We start from the raw sequence: 21,619 nt of genomic DNA, 5'->3' as shown, positions 1-21,619 counted from the left end.
CTTATAGAGAGCAGTGACTTTAATAACTCAACATGTTTGAAATGATCAACCTTTTAGGGGACGAATTCTGAAGCCCTGACTTTGAGACAGGCATAATCATATTGTAGGAAAAACAAACAAACAAACAAAAAAACAAACTTTCCTAAAATAATTTTACATACTTTGCTAGTAATTGAATGATCTGGTAAATACCTCAAAATGACCGTTTCTTAGAAGGAGTTCAAATGAGCCTACTTATTTAACTGCTGTCTCAGTCTCCTAGGTTATCATTAGTGTTGCTAATACTGTTTTTCAGATTTCAAATAAAACCACTGTATATTCTCATTATAATGAGTTTGAAGTATCCCAAAGAAATTTCTGCTTTCTGCTTTTGCCACAGTAGAAAGTAATGGCTTTGTTTTAACTGATGAAAGGGGATAAAATTTATCAATATAAAAATTAATATCCAATTTAGATCTGTAGATAGAAATGTTTTAGCAATAACTGAATTTATACTGCACACAGAAAATTTAATGCTCATTCAAAAAATAATCTCAGCAGTTTTTTTCTTACAGAACCAGGGTTAGTTAGTATAGATTTAGGTCTTTAAAATAAACCCTGACTTTGCAATTGAGAAATGCTGGAAGTAGGGGTACCTGGGTGGCTCAGTCTGTTAAGTGTCCGACTTCAGTTCAGGTCATGATCTCACGGTTTGTGACTTCAAACCCCACACCCACCTATTGGGCTCCGTGTACCGGCAGTGTGGAGCCTGCTTGGGATTCTGTCTCTCTCTCCCTATCTCTCTGTCTCTCTCTGCCTCTCCTCAGCTCGTGCTTGTGTGCTGGCTCGCGCTCTCACTCAAACATTAAAAAAGAAAAAAAAATGCAGGAAATAAAATTTAACAGAGTATGAAATAAATGAGTGTTCTCTAGTACCCGGTCACTGTAGTAAGGATATACACTCTTTCATAAACACACTCACATATGTTACATACACACCTCTACATGTTTCATCATTAAGAAATGGGCTGTGCTCTGCATATTTGTCTACAACTTGCTTTTTACAGTGAGCAATATATTGAAGACATGTTTCAAGGTTAGTATTTATATATCAATCTCATTAATTTTAATGGCCACATACTGTTTATTTATTGATGTACTTTTATTTATTTAAACATTCCCCAAATGATAGGCTTTTGCCTCGTTTCTCATTCTTTGGCATGGCAGTCAGTGCTGCGATGAACGTTTTTCTATGTGTGTCTTTGCAGAAACATGTAATTGGTTATCTATAATAGAAACGAGAAGGGGAGTTTCTGGATTCAGCAATGACAACCAAATTTCTCTCAAGGCAAAAGCCATTTTAACCAAAACTACAGGACAGAACTCATTTCCCCATACATTGGCCAATATGAGATATTATCACACTTTCTATATTTTTCAAATCTGGTTAAAAAAATAGTTTACAATAGCATTCCCTGAATATTAGAGAGGTGGAAATATACTTAGGAAATATTTATCTACATTGTCTTTTTTATTTTTATGTTTTTAAATGTTTGTTTTTGAGAGAGAGAGAGAGAGTATGTGTGTTTGTGTGTGTGTGTGTGTGTGTGTGTGTGAGTGAGGGAGGGGCAGAAAGAGAGAGGGAAATACAGAATCTGAAACAGGCTCCAGGCCCTAAGCTGTCAGCACAGAACCCAGTGCGGGGCTCAAACTCACAAACCATGAGATCATGACCTAAGCTGAAGTTGGATGCTTCACTGACTGAGCCATCCAGGTGCCCCTTATCTACATTCTCTTAAACTTCTTAATGTGTGGTCATACAGCACTATTAAAATACTCAGTGGATGGATGGATGAATTTTTCCTTTATATATTTGTATCTTTTTCTTTTGTATCTCTTTTAAGACCTCCTCTACTAAAAATTATGAATATACTCAATTTTATATTAAGTATTTAGAGCTTAAGTTTGTACATTTAGTTCAAGTGCCTCTGAGGAAAATTTTCTGTATATGTGTGTGTATTTCACAGATGGTTCATCACTGTCACAAAAGAGGTTGATCCCCAAGAAGTGGTTTTTGAAGTAGCAACTTTATAATCTCTAAGTGGGATTTTTTCTTCAGTTCTATTCTACTCTTGTCTATTTTCTAATTTCACCAGTACTAAAATTACTTTATGGAATATTTTTTAACAGATAAAAAGGAGACCTTCCTCGTATTCTTTTAAAATAATTTCCATGCCATTCTTATTTCATATTCCAGACAATATTACCATTAGTTTGTCAAACTTGGAGAACAGTATTTTAGAGTTTTGTTTGGGATTGCATTGAATTAGTAGATCATTTTGATAATCTGTTATCTCTCTAAAATTACATCTTTCCTTCCAAGACTGTGTTTCTCCTTTTATCTAGGTTTTATAGATTTCTTCATTTAGTTTTATTCAACTTTAGTAGATTAAATTCTGGATATATTGTATTTTTGTTTGATTGTGAATTAAATTGTTTTTTTATTTGTTTTTTGGATAGTAGCTATAGCAGGAGGCTTACTGTCTTGTTTGTAAGAATGCTTTTTGGTGGATTATTCTTAGCGATTCATTTTACTTCATGTCCTACCAAATTGCTTTTAAAAATGTATTTTATTGTTCCTTTGTGTGTGCATGTGTTTATGTATGCATCTGTGCATATGGAAAAGGCATGTGTTGGGTTTTAGTTTGAAATGACATTTTGATTTTATCAGTGCATTAAAAAATTGTTTCTTAATGTTTATTTTTGAGAGAGCGAGAGCATGAGTGGGAGAGGGACAGAGAGAGAGGGAGACACAGAATCTGAAGCAAGTTCCAGGCTCTGAGCTGTCAGCATAGAGCCTGACTTGGGGCTCAAATCCATGAACTGTGAGATCATGATGTGAACCAAGCTGGAGGCTTAACCAAATGAGCCACCCAAGTGCCCCTTATCAGTGCATTTTTTACTTTTTAATTTTTACTTGTATTTTAAAAGTTTGTTTATTTTGAGAGAGAGAAAGAGAGAGAGAGTGCCTGAGAGTGGGGGAGGGGTAGAGAGGACGGAAAGAGAGAATCCCAAGCAGGCTCCATACTGTCAGCGCAGAGCCTGACATGGGGCTCAATTCCACAAACCACGAGATCATGACCTGAGTTGAAACCAAGAGTCTCACACTTAACTGACTGAGCCACTCAGGCACCCTTATCAATGCATTTTTTTTTTTTAAAAAGAACACTTTATTGAGTTTTGATCAATTAAAAACACGCTTATTTAAATGGTCATATCCTGTTAACACCTTTAAACTCTGAATTAAAACTTTTAATGTTGGGGCACCTGGGTCGCTCAGTCGATTGGGCGTCAGACTTCAGCTCAGGTCATGGTCTTGCGGTTCGCAAGTTCAAGCCCCACGTCAGGCTCTGTGCAGACAGCTCAGAGCCTGGAGCCTGCTTTGGATTCTGTGTCTGCCTCTCTCTCTCTCTCTGCCCCTCCCCTCACACTCTGTCTCTCTGTGTCAAAAATAAATAAATGTTAAAGAAAAAATTAAAAAAAAACTTTTAATGTTGAGCAATGTTGAGCCCTCATATGTTATGATATAAATATTTGGTCATGATCAGTTAATATTTTACTATACTACTGTAGTTAATTTTCTAATATTCAAAAGTTTTATATATATCATTATATGTTAGGTTTATTTAGATTTTGTGTTTGTGTATAAACTTTTAATTCAGTTTGATGTTGGTATTAAGCTAGTTTTAAAGCATGCATGGTAAATCTTTGGTTTTTTCGTCTGCTCTGAATGGGTGTTTGATATATATGAGTCCATTTTAGTGAATTTACATTTTCCTATTAAATTTCCATTTAATTTGGATTTTTCAAATTTATATGTATTAAGAAGTATGTAATATAGCTTCAATTTTATGATCAAGCCCCCTTCTGTTCAGTGTTTCAAGTTCAATCTTATGTCTTTATTTTTTTCCTTCCACTTTTTTGAGTTAATTTGGCTATTTTCACAGTTTTTTGAATTAACAGCTTATTTTGATTTTTTTTTTTTTTTTGTCTTTCTTGTTTCCTAAACAATGCATTTATGATTACACAGTTGCCTCTGAGAAACGTTCTGGGTGCCTTGATGGGTTTTGATGAGTCCTCTCATTTTTGGTTATTTCTAAATAGGGTATAACTTCATTTATATTTTATCTTTGATCTCAGAGTTATTTAAGTAGTCTTTTTTTTCCCCTTGGTTTCCAAATGTATTCAGTTGTTATTTTACATGCTTTCCTTTTTTTGTCAACATCTATTATATTCATATTATTTAAGGAATGTGGCCTTATGATTTCTAGGTTTCAGAATTTACTGAGGATTTTTCCCCTGCAACATGGTTTAAATTTATGTTTATCATTTTTCCTGAAAAAAATGTGTAGACTCTCTTAGCTATATGACATAAACTAAGTTATATATTTTAAATCGTTGGTATTCTTATATCTTTCAATCTAATATTTTATTGTGGTCAGAGGTTTGTTAGTCTTTCATTATGACTGCAGATTTGTCAGTTCCTTCTAAAATGTGTATTTTTATTGTGATTCCTTACTTCTTTGCACTCTTTACCTTGTGGCCTTCTGCTTACTCCCAATCATCAGATGAAATAAACACCCTAGTCACATGACTTGTCTTTGCAGTGGACTTTTGGGGGATGGGCACAAACAGAGGAAATAAAAATACTTATATAACTAGGCTTGGAATCCTGTGCAGTTGCTCTCTGTCTGAGGCCATCTTGCTCCAGATGGACCCCTTGTTTGAAAGTCCGTGATATTTGGTGATGGGGAGGATATTTTATGCAGCATTATTGTGGCAGAAATATGTGTAAAACCAAAACTAGTTACAGGATTGGGTTGCTAATATAATGAAAACTGAAAATTCATGGAATAGGCTTTGGGTAAGAATAGGAGACTGTGATGAAACTATTATAGGGGGGATTGTGAACTTTGTTATACGATGGTGAAGCCATAGAATTATCACCTATGATGATCTGTAAGGCAAAAAATGGATATGATGACCTTATAGTGTTAGACAAAGAGGTTTCATGGCCAAATGTTGGTAGCATGATCTGGTTGTTATGAAATGCATTTTAAAAGGTGTTTGAAAAAAAATGCGGTATGGATTATGGCATATGGAGTTGATTAGAAACAAATCTGTATTTTTTAAAAATCTTAAACTTTTAACAGAGTTCTATTACTATTCTGGATTAAGAGTTTGTGATTTTGAAGAGTGAAAAAATCATACACCCTCACCTTTAGCCAGGCACAAAGCTGACTAGGAAAACTCCTCTATTGACAGGAAGGACATAGTCTCCTTTAAACTTTTCGTATGTAGCCAAGGAAGGATGATAAGGGATGTTGCAAAGAGAACAGAATGAAGATCTATATCCAGGAAAAAAAGTAGGCCTATTGAGGGAACATTCTTTACCCCAAGTAGAAGGATCTGAGTGTATTTTCACAGCGAGATTACTGAATTGTCATGAACTAGTTACTTGTGTGCAGCTTCCAGTTTCCTCTCCTTTTCAATTTCTTGTTTTTAAGCTGGTCTGGTCTCAACAATGGACGTTGAATATATAGAGGGCGGGCTATTTGTTTTAGTTCATACTTTCCTGGATCAAGGGGAGATGGATTTGGATTTGACTTAGATTGTAAGGTATTGGATTTTGAGCCAGTTGTCATAATCTGACACATTCGGGGCATCCCAGGACAACGCAGGTATAGTTTGTGAGTGAGAGATAAGTGAATAATTATGGAGAAATGACTTACTAATCATAGATCCATAATTTTATAGTAATTTTATCTATAGACAGAAAATTCCATTTGACAGTGAAATATAGCAAAGGTAATTGACCTATCAAATAATGTATATTCAATTCTTCTTAAGCCCAAGGCTTATTTCTGTGCACATAAATGTATTGCAGAAATATTAGCTAAAGATGATTATTAAGTGATACACACTTGTAAAGTGAAAGAATAGGAGGGGATTAACATACTCCTGTAAAGACAAACTGAATGGAAACTTAGTAGAATTGGAAATACCTATTTTCTGATGAGAATTTTATAAATATTAGATCTATCTGAAGAAGATGATCCCACTATAAATACAAAAGAATATCACTTTATTACCTGCTTGTGAAGGCTGGTGACCAGTTTAAAGAATAAAAAAAAAATTTTTATCTAACAAATCTTCAAGTTTAAGAGTGGTTGGTTATTTTGCATTATGAAAAACTACTTTCTTTAGGCCTTAAGATTGTTATTTACAAAGGGTGGTATGTACTTCCTTTGCTTTATTTCCTTGTCACAGATTTCTTTCCACATAAGTACTTACTTGTGTACTGACATTTATTTAAAAGTGAATTCTCAAAAACTTGTAGAATAATCACAATGAGAAAAGTGCGGAACAATTTTACGAGGCAATAATCCAGTTCTCTTATTGCAAAACACTCTAACCAGCCTTCAGCCTTATAGTGTATCCACGCGGGAACCAGATTATTGCCTCATAAAACAGCTCGGTGCTCCTATTATGGCTTAAATATAATTGTGTTTAAAGACCTTGTTGATTCCATTTAGTAAAATTAGTTTTTATCTTATTTCATGATAACAATGGCTTCTAATAACCTTGATGATATTTTGATGTGTGCCCAATTATGTTTTCAAGAATAGTTTTGTTAAGTAAGATTTCAGTGAATTTCTAATCTTTCTTAGTTTATTGTTATAATTAATCACCGTTTTCCTGAGATAATTTAACATAATAAGTTAATTATTTCCTTATTTTGACTCCTATAAAAAAAATCAAAGATAATTTTTCTCTCTTGCACATTCATCAGCAATGATGAGTTGGGTCTCAGTGTCATGCATTTACTGTTATACATCTGAGTGCTACACAGTTTGGGATCTGAATCCAGGTTTTAGCACTTTTAAGATGTGTGGCCATGATCAAGTTGCTAATCCACAGTTTCTTCACTTACTTTAAAAATGGGGATATTGCAACAAATATAGAGCTATCTCATAGGACATTTAATGAGAATTATATGGCCTAAGTGCTCAATTACATTTTACTGTTGTGTTTATGAATCTTAGTTTTACCTTATTTTTATATATAAAAATGTACGTATTATAGAGTTCATACATACATATAAAAGAAAGATTATACATAAAGAAAATCAGAATAGAAATCTGGTCAAAAGATATTTTTGTAGCAATTAAGGATTGTGGGCTACAGAACAGGAATACAAAAAATCATCTTCATAGGATAAATTTCAGCATTTTTTTCTAACAAGAAAAGAGATAATTTGAGACTGAGTCAAAAATCACCGCAGAGTATAGAGATGATGATTGGATGTCCTCCAATATCCCTTAGCCAATTTATAGATAATCTAATTTTTGAGGCCCAGAAAATGTACTTTTCTGTCACATGTTACTATTCGAAAGCATTGTTTTTATTCATGAAGATTATTTTATTACAATATTAACAATGGCTTTGGATTTTATAAAAGACTATTTGGGTCATTTTTCTTTCCTGTGAACCATGAAATATTCCCTGGGCACCAATTTAGTGATTGCCTGCCCCTTTCTTTACTTGATAATCACAACTGTAACTCGTGTGATTCATACTTCTTTTGTACTCGAGTGTGTTTTTTTAAATTAAATTTAAATACAGAGAATTGTGTCAGTTCTATTTTTCCACAAGAACCTATGTATCATTCAGAAACCAATCTTAAACATTTTCTTTAAAGTTAAAGTTGTAGATTCTACTAATTTAACAAAAATTATTCACCTAACACTCAGTATGAAGTGACCATTTGAATTCTGGAAACATAAGTAACATTAATTATCAACTTACCTTATTTATTAAAGGCATGTTGGATATCTGGAGTTTTTTGTGTAGTCTAATAACTTTAGTCCAGTTAATAAATACTTTAAAAAATTCCCAGTATATGGTAAGTATTGAGTTAGGAAGATAAAGTATGAAAGGTCTTGCTATGTTAGTCATTTTCACTAACATTGATTTTCAGTTATATTCAATAACTTAGTCACTACATATTCAGCTTAATTTTTCCCCAAACTTTTCAAGGAAGCACATATTTCTGGGAGATATTTGTAAAGGTGGACTAGTATCTACTTCTTAATCTGGGGATTTGGGAGAGGAGAAAGATTAGTGGTCATGACTACCATCACCAGTGAAACAAAGAGAAGAAAATAGGAAATGGATTATCTTACCCCCAACTAATTAATTTTGTACCATTTTCAGAAAATCCTGTTGATTATAAACAAAGAAGAAACCAGAGTGAAATCTGCTTACTTAATTATTTTACACATTCCTTTTAGGACCAAGCACTGCTAAGACTCTGAGGTTTTATGTGTTAATGTTTTTGTGGTCCCTTGAAAAATGACCTCAGTGAAATTCACAGAACTTGTTGCCATCTCCTTCATAGGGGTATTGTGAAAATGCCCATTAACATTTATAGAGTGCTTTGAGCTCCTAAAAGAAAGACATTATACCTAAGAACAAAATAAATAATTTTAAAAGTAACATTTGAGTAATTTGATTGTAAATGAATCAAACACACGTGCATTAAACTTACATAAATACAGGTATGAAATTAAGCAATGAAGTACCTGGCCAAACCTGCTTTAGGTTTTATGAAATGGAAACATTTTGAACATGGTTTGATAGATTTTGTAAACCTAATATGTAGACAAGTTTGGCGGTCCTTGATAATACAAATAAATATTTCATTATGAGTATTCAAAAGAACTCCTATTTCTCATAATCTGACAAATTCTCAAGAGAAACTCATAATGTTAAAGAGATACTTATTTCAAATAAAAAATTATTGCTTTTTTTATTAAATATTGATTACAAAGATAAGTCTCATGTTCTATCCATTCAACTGATATTTACAGATAATGGTAGACTTTATTATACCTCTTAGACATGCAACAAGTATTTATTGAATAAGTTTTTGGAGTATGAATGCTGAAACAAATTACAGGTTGGCTCAAATATCAGTAAAGTCCATGTCTAGCCTTGGAACCTCAAACATAATACTTAATGGGCCTCAGAAGACTGAATTCATGTATGAAAATACAGTGATTACGAAGTCTTGGCAGAATCCATCATTAATGAACCTATGTAGAGACTCAATTTATGTTACCAGACAATTATGCCTTTTAAGTGGAAATCATTTTTTCTTACCTAAATTTACAAGACCTAAAACAAGACTATACATAAAAGATAAATTGCATTGTATTCTTTGTCCTCTCAACACTGCTCAAAATTATTTGAGTTTATTTAAGAAATACTGCTTTGAAAATTCAGATTCTTGTTCTGAATTGACAAAAGTCAGTTTGATTCTAAATAATGTATGTCATTTTGGCTACTTCAAAGTAGTATTTTTATTCCTAAGGTCATTAAATTGTCAAGTTTAGTACCTTGTCTTTGAAGGCCTTCGCATAAAAGAGAGAGTGCCATAAGTAATAATTATCATAGCTTACGATGAAGGTAAAAAGTAAGAAAAATGATTGAGTACTAACCATGTGCCAGGCCCTATGCTTTATGGATATTATCTTACTAAATCATAGAAACCATCTAGTGAAGATATCCCTACCATTTCACAAAAAGGGAAATTAAGTCTCTAACAGTTTGAATAACTTGCTTAAGATTACTTACACAGCAAATAAGAGACAGACCTGGAATTCAAACCCAGGCCTCTGTGGCTCCAAATCTAATGCTATTCTCCATATATTATACTTCCTACCATGATAATCCATTTTCATGGCTTTTCATAGTAGTTATCGTAGCTACAAAGGTTGTCCCAGAAGTTATTACTTTGGCAATCACTGAAGAAACTATGGATTTCTTCACAAAGAACTTATGTCCATATGTTAACTGACTACCTTGTCAGAAAGGAGGAATGGTTTAATTATAGTGTGACAGGGATAAGTTAATTGGGCCCGATTTTATGTAGAGATTTTCCTGACTTAGGGGAATTCCAAGTCTTTATATTAGGCTTGTTTCTATGGAATGTATTAGAAAAAGTAGAAGGGGGGGCACCTGGGTGGCTCAGTTGGGTAAGTGTCCGACTTTGGCTCAGGTCATGATCCCACGGTTCGTGGGTTAGAGCCCTGCATCAGGCTCTGGAGCCTGCTTCAGATTCTGTGTCTCCCTTTCTTTCTGCCCCTCCCCTGCTCATGCTCTGTCTCTCAAAAACAAGTGTTAAAAAAAAAAAAAAAAGTAAGAGAAAGAACATGTAATAAATCCACAAAGTATTTTCATCCATAGTATAACTCCAATAAAAACAAAATAGTTCTCAGAACAGAAAAAGCGAAAAATGCAGCTTTTATAGTAGACCTTGGGAATACATGCATGTTCATCCCACTCCGCCTTCAAGATGAAATCAAAGATGAAAAGAAGTCTTCAGTGATACAACCAAACCAATCTTGAATTAAGCAGAGGTTGTAGGGTGAGGAGCAAAAATCTATACATGAAACTGGATTGGGTGAGTTCACGGTTCATTTTCACATGTAATGTTCTCATGTAATCACCTCATTCCATTTTCTTCAATATTATTGGGATAAAGGGCTAAAGAAGAGATCATTTGATTGAAATAGACTTTTTAAATTTTTCATTATGTACAGAGTATGTTTCATTTCTTTGATAAATGCTTTACATACTATTGTATTTCTTGTTTCAACAATCCAGTGACCGATTTTATAATCCTTATTTTACTGAGGAGGAAATAGGCTCTGACCTTAATAGGCCTAAGGTTAATCAACTAGAGGGTGGCAGATCCTGGATTTCAGCCCCGTTAGTCTTCATTCCCAACCTATGCTCTTGACTTCTATGGTAATTCTAATTTGGGTAAAAGTTTCTAACCCAGGATTTAATTTAAAGTGGTTAAAGCAGTATTCTAGTATTACCTCTAAATAGGAATTTAGAAGTAAAGGCCAACAAAACAAAACAAAAAACAAACCCAACAGCATTGTATGCCCTCTGGCAGGTAGCTCTTAGAATTTGTAAAGTGGTAAATAGCAGGATAGAGTTCACAAACTCCTATAGGCTGATTATTTTTTGTTACGATAGTACTGCCAGTTTTATTATTCCTAAAGTAAATGACAGCAGTGAGCCCAGAAAATTCTCACCACATGCTATAATATGGGACTACCCATAGTCATCTTCTTGTTTGACTTTTTTTGATCACAATATTGAAAATTTATCACTTAATATTTATCCCAATAAATATCCCACTTCTGATTGGGAAAAGAGCTGTCATCTTCCTTATCTTTCTGTCTTTGTAAGCAAGCAAGAAATCAGTTAACAAACAGTTAACAAATGTTAATAGGACAGATGAAAGAAAGTTAGAAGTTTCTATTAGAACTTTATCTTTCAAAGTAGGACTCTAGTTTAACCTTCTTTACGCTGGTCTTTTTGTTTTATCCAAGGTATAGGCTCAAATTGAATGAGAAAGATGGAACAAATAGATGAGCATGTATCTATATATATTTATAGATTGTTGTATGCTGGAAGAGAGTAGACATAGGGTGAAAATTATTTTAAAATTATCCCAGGTTGTCTTCAGGTAAGAATGGGGATTTCAGAAACTACTTAAAATACCAAATAAAGGTATCATAAAAGATATGTGACAAAGACATTCCATTTTAAATTTGAGTATCCAAGGACAATTAGAAAATCTGTATATTAACAACAAAAAAAAGTAGGTATGCCTGAGTGGCTCAGTTGGTTAAGCATCGGACTCTTTGGGCTCAGGTCAGGATTTCAAGGTGCACAAGTTCAAGTCCCGCACTGGGCTCCTCGCTCACGATGTGGAACCGGCTTAGGATTCTCTCTCTCTGCCCCTCCCCTGCACTTTCTCTCTCTCTCTCTCTCTCTCTCTCTCTCAAAATAAACTTTTTTTTTTTTTAAAAAGGAAAAATATCCGGGCAAGAGCAAATGTTAAAAGAGCAAAAAAAGATTGAGAAAATTTTGATGGTAGATGAATCCTTGGTGTAGTACTTTAAAAAGTAACTTGGGGGAAGGAAGGAAGAAAAAAAAAGGTTAGGGAAGGAGCCAAAACATAAGAGACTCTTAAAAACTGAGAACAAACTGAGGATTGATGGGGGGTGGGAACGATGGGAGAGTGTGTGATGGGCGTTGAGGAGGGCACCTGTTGGGATGAGCACTGGGTGTTGTATGGAAACCAATTTGACAATAAATTTCATATTAAAAAAATAAATCCCAAAAGAAAAAAAAAATTAAAAAAAAAAAAGAAGTAACTTGTCGTATAATGGACAAACCTCAGTAGGAATGATAGTGACATCAAGAGATAACAAAGACCTAAACAGCATCACTTACTGTTACCCAGTTGCTAGGTGGATTGGAGTAGCAAGTACTACTTCACCTTGGTTACGAGGACATTTTACTCATTCAGAAACTGGAGATTAGCAGGAATAACTTTTATTCATTGAGTAGACTATATTTGAGTGTTCTTCGGTGTCAGACATTGTTCTAGGTGCTGGAGACACAGCAGTCAACAAAACAGATGATAATCTTGGCCCTTAAGGAAGAAGACCTGTATTAAGTATGAAGCCCATGGAAGAGTGGAATTGCTATCAAAGCATACTGGTTGTATCATTTCTTAGGTCTTAATAAAACGTGTCCTTAATTTTAAAATCTATTCTTCTAAAATCAGTTATTCTCATCTTCTCCCAGCAAATCAAGTGTTTTGTTTGTTTTTTTGAGATTTCTCAAGCAACTGTAGGTTTATTCTAGGTCTATATATGCTATCTAATAAAATCAGACCACATCCATAATACCTGACCTGAACTCTCTAGATCAGAACAAATGATGATTCTAGAAGGAAAATAAACCCACAGAATAGTAAACTTGCAATTATCCATAAGCCTTTAACTCTTATAAATTTCTCACATTTTAATGCAATTTTTTAAACTAGGTATTGTTTGTAGTTTTCATTTGTTTTTGTTTTTAAGACTGTGAGTCTTTTTTTGAAATGTGATGTTTTGTGAACCTGCTTTGGATGTAACTTTTTGAAAAGGCCAAAGAGAAATTCTAAACTCCTTTTTGCGATATATTCTTGTTCCCATCAGTGACCTCTTCATTGAGGAGAGAGAGAGGAAGGAAGAAAGAAAATGAGGTTTTCTCTGATGACAAGTCAATTTAAGAGAACTCTCTGATCAATGACTGTGCTTGGCCAAGGCAAGAGGTTTCTGGTTTCTTTTAAGGGAAAAAAATGCCAACACATCACTGATAGCTTGTAATCTTTGAAAGTGGGAATACGTGTTCTCAATAAGGCATAGGAAAGTTAAGCTTGATTTTGCATAAGGACTTCATTTGCAGAGTATAAAAATATCCTCAGTTAATGGCCAGGAGAGAGGAAGTGATGCTCAAAAGTTATATTTGAGAAAATAATTCATTAGAAAAGACCTAATAATGAACTTTGTCTTAATAAACAAATGCTGACTTAATGGCTCAACATTTTTTTTTTTAAATACCCATGATGCTATCTATTTCTTCATTGAACCATTGGAATATTGATGTTGAAATTATGCTATATTGTGGGACTTATAAGCCTGTTGCCTCTCCTGAGTTTAGAAGCCACAACATGAAGGAGACTCAAATATGAACTGGTTATGACACAGAATACTAAGAAAAACAAACTTTTTTTTTTTTTTAATTTCACACAGGAACCCAAATTGCCTGTTAGATTCAGCCTAGAGATGGGTGTGGAGGCACATCACGTAGGAACTGTCCTGTCTCAGTCAGTGGCAACTGCTGGTAGAAATGAAATTGTTTACTCCGAGAAATTTGACTAGCGATTTCCTATATTCCTTATCTAGCTTGCAGTGAGCTCATACTGTTCTTTGTTCACGATGTTTTGCAATCAGCTAAATGAGTAACAGTAATAATTTGCTTTAATATAGTACTTCTCATCAAAGTATTTTAAAGTGCTTTTGCAAAGAATTAAACTGTACAAGATCCAGTAATGCAGATGCTATGTTGTTATTCACATTGTAAAGTGAAGATATAAAGAGCTTAAGTGGCTCTTCCCAGATCTATGGAAAAATCAGTCAAAGATTCATGAATTAATTGTAGGAATCCTGTCTCCTACTTCATTGATCTGAAGCTGGACCTCATATTTATTAGACAGACATATTTGTCTTTAAAGGCTAACCAGAAGCATGCATTTCTCACAGCTCTAATTTTCTCAGCTTAGTAATGAATAATAAAAAGAATTGCCAGGCTAGGGTGAAGTTGAAATGCTAGATTTGTAGCAAGTCTATTATTTTTAAATATGATATACTTGAAACAAGCTCTTTGTGTTTGTATCCCCTTTCTTGATTCATATGTTTCATAACCTGCTTTGTTCATAACATAATTTGCCTGTCAGTGAACAAAAGAGAGGTTATTCTTTTTCCTATCTAAAACTTTAGATTCTGAAAAAATAGATAAATGATGAACTTCTCTGCTGCAAAACAGGATTTTTTTTTTTTGCCACTATTCCATTTAAGGATAAAATGAAGTGTTTGCCTGAGAAGAAAATAGTCATTAAGGACCTTATGTAAACATATGTAGATCTCTTTGCAGAATTTTTATATATACATATATAAATTCAAACCATTTTTGATTGGTTGTCATACATCAAAATGGCTTCTTGGAATATAATCAACTCAGGTACTTTAGCTGCATATTAATTTTAGATGAATAGACAATCTTGTATAGTTAATTAAATCTAGAAAATTTATAATATACAAGACTGAAAGTAATCTGACTATCAAGCCTAAGTGATCTTTCCTGCTGTGCTACACATCTGTTCAGAACATACCCTTGCTGGTATAAATGTTGAAAACTTAAAGGCCATGAGTCAGCAATAATATTCCATGGTATTTACCCACAGGATTTGAAAACTTATGTCCACATGGAAACCAGCACACAGATGTGTATAGCAACTTTATCCATAACTGTCCCATATAGAAAACAACCAGAGGTCCTTCAGTAGGTGAATGGATACATAAACTATAATACATCCAGGTAATGGAATATTACTTAGCATTAAAAAGAGATCTTCTATCAAGCTGTAAAAAGACACAGAGGGGTCTTAAATGTGTATTATTAAGTTAAAGAAGTCAATATGGAAAGACTATATACTGTACAATTTGAACTATATGGTAGTGTGGAAAAGACCAGCTATGGAGCCAATAAAAAGATCAGTGGTTGCTGGGGTGGTGGTGGGGAGAGGTGGGGAGAGATGAGTAAGCAGAGTACATAGGATTTTCAGAGTAGTAAAAACGCTCTGTAAAATACCATAATGATGGCTATATGCCATTACGCATTTGTCCAAACTCATAACATGTGCAACACCAAGAGATTTTGATGTGTTAAGGTAGGTTCATCCTTAGTAACAAATACATTATTTTGGTAAGTGATGTTGATAATAGGGGAGGCAATGCATGTGTTGGGGTAGGGTGCATATTTGAGATCTGTACCCTCCTTTCAATTTTGTTATAAACCTAAAACTGCTCTAAAAATCTTGATAAAAAAGAAAACCCTCAAAGACCCAGGTTGTCTTTTTAAATTTTGGATATTTTTATTTGGGGCATCCAAAATGAATATTTCAGAATGTCTGAGGTGAGTCTAAGTGTAGTTCTTTGAGGATATTTTTCCTCCTATGATGAACCCTGTTCAGGATATTCTAAAATAGACCTGAGAGGAGAAGAGTCTTCCTCTGGAACAAATTGCAGTCAACAGTTTAATCATTTTTTCTAAAGAACAGGGAATTTGGTAGATGCCTGGATTCTACATATTTTTTTGAGGCCATTAGACTATGATAAACTTTGCTCCTACAACATTTACTAATTTAATCCAAGAGTTTCTTGTTTGTCTATTATGTGAGCTATGGGGGGTGGGGTGGGTGGGTGGGATATAAAGATAAATAGCACCTGATTTCTTCTCCCAAAGAATCTAAAGCTTGGGCACAAAGATCACATAGGATTCAAGGTGGAAATCTGCATGCCATGAAATAGAACGTCCATCATATTTAGGATGGAGGGTCAAAGATAAAATCATAATGTCATCTAGAAGGACTCTGTGGGTATATGGTACAGTTTGAAAAAATAAATGTGTCAGTGAGGCAAACAAAGACATGGCAAGTAAAATTTACTAATTAAGACCTGTTTAAAATTAGTCATTCAAAAGTATTTATTGGGTGCCTGTAATGTGTCTGATACTATTCTAGGACACTAGATGGAATGATAGGCATGCCCCTTAGGATGAAATTTGGAGGAGTGGTCAGAGATAGGTGTTATAAAAGTTGCTCTTCAATCCCAGTCATCACTGAAACGAAGGTCACCTATAGGTTAAGATTGTACATGACAAGGATACCTGAGGTAGTGTGAGGAAACACAGAAAGCTTCACAGAATGCCACATTTAGGCTGGGATGAGAAAGGTTTGAAGGTTTTGAAAGGAGTTTTGTATTTTGAGGGGTTTAAAGAAGGCCGAAGCACAAGCATGTCACCAACCCAGAGGAGAGGAAGAGGTGATGAGACCAAGGAGGAGGGAAATAAGGAGCCAGACCATGCAACCAACACTTTACTAAACTTGCACACAGGTCTTTCTTCAAAGAACACTGAGAAACAAGTGAAAACTTCTAAGCGGAAGAACAAGATGATCATATTCCAGTTTTTAAGAAAACTACTCTGGCTGCTCTTTAGATTAGAAATGACTAAGAATGGATACGGCAGAACATTTAAAGACTATCAGCAGTTCAGAAAAGGATGGCAGCTTGTATTAACATTCGCAGTGACATGGGTTCTGGGCTATCATTGATCTCTTCTGTTGTTAGTATCAGCTTCCACAATAAAGTAAAATATACTTGTTTAATAGCAAACAAAGTCTCCTGAAGAGACCTAAATAAGAAGCCTCTATATTATCCAAATGTGTAACCGTCATGTATTGACTGTGAGTCGGTACAGAGTCCTGCCTGTCTGGGGTTTTTGTAATGGTCCAGGTAGGGCCTAAAGATCTCATGAATTGACTCCCAGTGAGTCAGATAATGATCTTATGACTGTGAGTCAGAACATGACATTAACCTATGACTACAACCTTTGAACTTTTTCAGTAAGGTGAATCTTTCAAAGCTTTTTAAACAACGTGTTTATTTTGTATTTCTAATGTTGGGAATAAAGCTTTGACTCTAAACCTAGCAGGTACATATGTAGGTGAACTGGAAAAAAAAACCACATTTTTCATTTTACATCTCAAAGCATACATAAAATATATGTACTGTGCTTCCAATTATATTTTAATTAAAATCACAATAAAATTTCTTCTAGAAAATTATTTAGCAATGTAATGGCGTATCTTTCAAAGAAACACTGCTATTCTATTTTTATGAGAAATTCTTGCATTTCAAACAAATTTAATATTGTTACAAATATCTCTGAGTTTATCAAGCAACATTACGATTGATTAGAGAATGGTTTAACTATGGCAACAATATGAATCAGCTTAACATTTCTCCTCCCCTTCATTCATCTTGGAATGAGATAATGAGGCAAGACTACTCTAGTAAAGATATCATTTTTAGCCGAATAATTCATCTGTGAATAGCCCCAGATTGCAAAAATTACAGCATCACTTAAGCATTATTTATGGTTAGTATGAGGTTAAAACTTTGGCACTATTTCACGGTGCATGGAGGAAAACTATTCATGGCAGCATATTTACACATTTTATAGAAATGGATCAAGATGATTCATCTCTATAAAGTTAATAGGACCTATTGAATATTATTACCAAATAGTTTTTAGGTCAATGAATTTTTTTAAATTAGGCACACATTATCTACTAAATGAAAATATCCTAAAGCTATCTAATCCATCCCCCATCTGCTAACAGTATTCCTATGTAGCCCTGGCACCTATATTCCATTTTAAAATCTAAACATCTATAATTACTAAATAGCAGAAGTGAATTTTACAGTGCAACCTTTCCAGTTCCAAATGTCATCCTATCTATGGGACACCTTCATGCAAATAGTCTGCTGTGCTTGATAGTAAGTAATTACATATAATATAGTAACAGCTGTGGAGATTAAAAAACAAAGTGCTTGGTTAAATACGAAAGATACAGAATTTAGACACATGAAACATTCATGTAAATGAAAAACAAATGCACAGACTCCTGTAAGGTTGAATTGCAACACAGACAGAAAAATTCCGAAAATGTCTTCTTTCATTCGTCTGTCTCCCTAGAGTCCTATTCATCACAGTATTGGTAACTGCCCTTGGTCATTTTTCCTCCTTCCAGTGATTAAAACGAAAACAAAAACAGAAACCATACACGCTCACAGAACAACTATGATGATGTATCATCTACTGAAGAAATTAGACAAACCATAAACAACAGATAAATGCTTACTGCCACCTAAGATTTAGAAAAACAACGTCTGGGGAATCATTTGTTTGCAAGAAAAACTAATCAAATTAAAAAGAAAAATATGTATTCCTACCTATTGACAGCCTTGAAATTCCATATTAGGAGTTGAGTCTATTTCTGAAGGCTAAAATAGTCCACAAGTATTATAGGCAGAGGTACAAATTGGTGTTTCAGTTTCTAAGTTTAATATATAGCTGTAAATTTGTTTTTGTAATCGCACAAATAATGTGTATCCACAGTAGACAAATTTGAAAATACAATTCAGAAAAAATAGAACAAAAAAATAACCTTTTGGTTAGCCATTGTGTGCCATCTTGCTCTGAGACCCTGGGGTAGGTTCATTGCAGCCCTGGAAAGGTAGAACACGTACTATGCATGGTCATATAGCAGGAATCTCCTCAGAGATCCTATAATGGAGCCATGAGTGCTGACATTGTCCCTAATCCTCAAGCTTAGCCAACTGCTGCAAACATCTCTTTGGCACAGGACAAAGGGAAGTGCTGAGGGCCACATCCATGCTTACATTCTTGGTCATGAAGATAGTCTTTGTATCACTTTTCTGCTTGTTTGGAAATGATGCACAGTGAAAGCAAACTGAGGAGTCCTCATTCCTGTGAGTTTTGATCTGAAGGCCAGCTGAGCTCAAGTATTTAAAGTCCATTTCCTAGGTTAGGTGAATTTGAAGAACTGTGGTCTGGATCTTAGTCTTATTAGTTGGAGTCCTCCAGAGAAACAGAACTAATAGTGTATGTGTGTACACATATGTATGAAATATTTATATAATCACACATACATGGATGTTTATATAAAGAAATTTATTGTAAGCTATTGGCTCATGTGCTTGTGGAGACTGACAAGTCCCAAGATGTGCAGCTGGAGACCTGAGAGAGCTGATGGTATAGTATACTTCTGGTCCCAGTTTGAAGGCTGAGAACCAGAAGACCTGAGGTTACAAGTCCAGTTGTAAAGTCAGTGGGCTTGAGACCTGGGAAGAGATAAGAGCTGATATTTCAGTTCAAATCTGAAGGCAGACAAGAGCTGATGGCCCAGTTCAAAGACAGTGAAGCAGGAGCAATTTTCTTACTCGGGGAAGAATCAGTCCTTCGGTCTACTCAGGTCTTCAATTGATTGAATGTTGCCCATCCACGTAGGGAGAATAATCTGCTTTATTAAGTTTACTGATTTAAATGTTAATCTCATCCAAAACACCCAGAATATTTGGTCAAATATCTGGGCACCCCATGGCCCAATCTACTTAAAAATAAATGAACCATCCCCTTGGTTTTCTAGTGTTGAATATAGACTTTTTCCCTAATTTCTCCTCTTCTATGTGGTCAATTATATATTCTCCTCTGATCTTTGCCATTAGCATATAAGTATATTTTAATGTTCACCTTCTAAAAAACCAGAATTGTCCCCAGTATCTTCCTCAGGCTGTTGTACTACTTCTCGGCTCCTATAAAAGTTCAGAAAGAATTGGCCTTATTCATGCTCTCACTCCCATTTTTGTCTCTGCCCATCACAGTTGATCTTTCTTTTGACATTCTACTGTAATAATCACTATCAATTTGCAGTTCCATCTGTTTTTTTATTCTTCATCTTTTCATGACTTCCCAGGAGCACTTGATGTGGTTAGTATTTGTCTCTTGGAATCATGTTCTTCTCTTGGCTTCCTTGACATCTCTCCTTCCTTGTTTTCTTCCTCTTCAGTGTGGCTGGCTACCTCACGGGTATTTTGTTGCCTTTTCTTCCTCTGTCAGACTTGCAGTTTTCAAAGTGATACAGGGTTCAGTTCTCAGTCCTGATTTTTCTATCTATACATTTTCTTGAGTGCTTGAGTGATCTTCAGACTATAGGTTTTAAATGCCATTTGAGCAGATTAGCACAGTGGCTTTCTAATGCTTTTATCTTAGGACTTTTGCAAAACTTCTTTGTGCTTCAGTATGTTCATCTGTGTATTCAACATAATAACTAACTTGGCAGAGTTTTGTATGGATTAAGTAGATTAATACGTGCAAGTATCGAAAACTATGCCTAGTACAAAATAAGCACAAAATAACAGTAAATGTATATGAATATTATGTGTCTACTATGTTTTCATTCACTTGTAGGATAGTAAACCTCAGTTGTTCTGCCTTCCAAATTCTCTAGTGGATCTTTCCTCCTTTCTGTCTCAGTGGATTTATTTATACATTGACATTGAAACTGACAAGCAGTGCACTATCATGGAAAGGAACATAATCTGGAATCAAACATCAAACGTTCCAAGCAGATATTCACAATCAATAAAGTGTGAGAACTTGTGCAGGTTACTCTTTTGTAGCCTCAGTTGCCTCATCTGTGCAGGGGGGTTAAAATGATATAGTAATACCTATTTTATGGAATGATGGAAATTCAATTCTTTAATATGTATAAAGCACTTAGAACAGTGTCCATGTGGAGTAAACATTGTGTAAAATAGAATTATTTTATCATTAAATGTGGTAAATTACATGCCCTTATATTTTATATTAATAAAGAAGTTTGTGGTTATTCTGTTTTCCCACTGGATTATAACCTCATTGAATACTAAGCCATATCAATTATCAAGTTATATATATATAGTTGATATAAATAATCTTAGTAATTTTTGTTAATAGGTAATCTGCCAGTAAGATCTTAGAAATACATCTTTCATTTTTGTAAACAAATGTATGATCTCATCACAGAATTATCTTATAAATAGAAACTTATAATTGAAAGGTAACCAATGCCTCTGAGTACAATGACTAAGTTGGAGAATAGAATTCTTTTTAAATTTGTACATAGCAAACATTTATGATATAAAATATAATTGCATGAAGATAGGTTAGAAAATTAGGACAAAAAGTTGATGCGTGTGTTTGTCAGAAACGAAAAAAAAAAACCAAACCCAAGATTATGAAATCAGTGTGTACTAAATGCTTTCAAGCGCTTATGCTGACTACTTTAATGAATGTGAACCCTAAGTAGCAATTACTGTGGACATGCAAACCAGATTCTTTCTCATGTCATTTCTAATTTTTCTTTGCTGCCATAGAGATTAATTCTAGCTTGTTTTGAAGCCATGGCCTAAGTTCAACTGTAATTAGTGTCCAAAGAGATATTAGAAATTTTGCAATTAGAGGAGTGTTTCTATTTC

This window comes from Acinonyx jubatus, chromosome C1 (genome assembly GCF_027475565.1).
Source record: "Acinonyx jubatus isolate Ajub_Pintada_27869175 chromosome C1, VMU_Ajub_asm_v1.0, whole genome shotgun sequence".
NCBI classification, from domain to species: Eukaryota; Metazoa; Chordata; class Mammalia; order Carnivora; family Felidae; genus Acinonyx; species Acinonyx jubatus.
The sequence above is the reverse complement of the archived record's forward strand: the minus strand, read 5'-3'. Positions refer to the sequence as shown.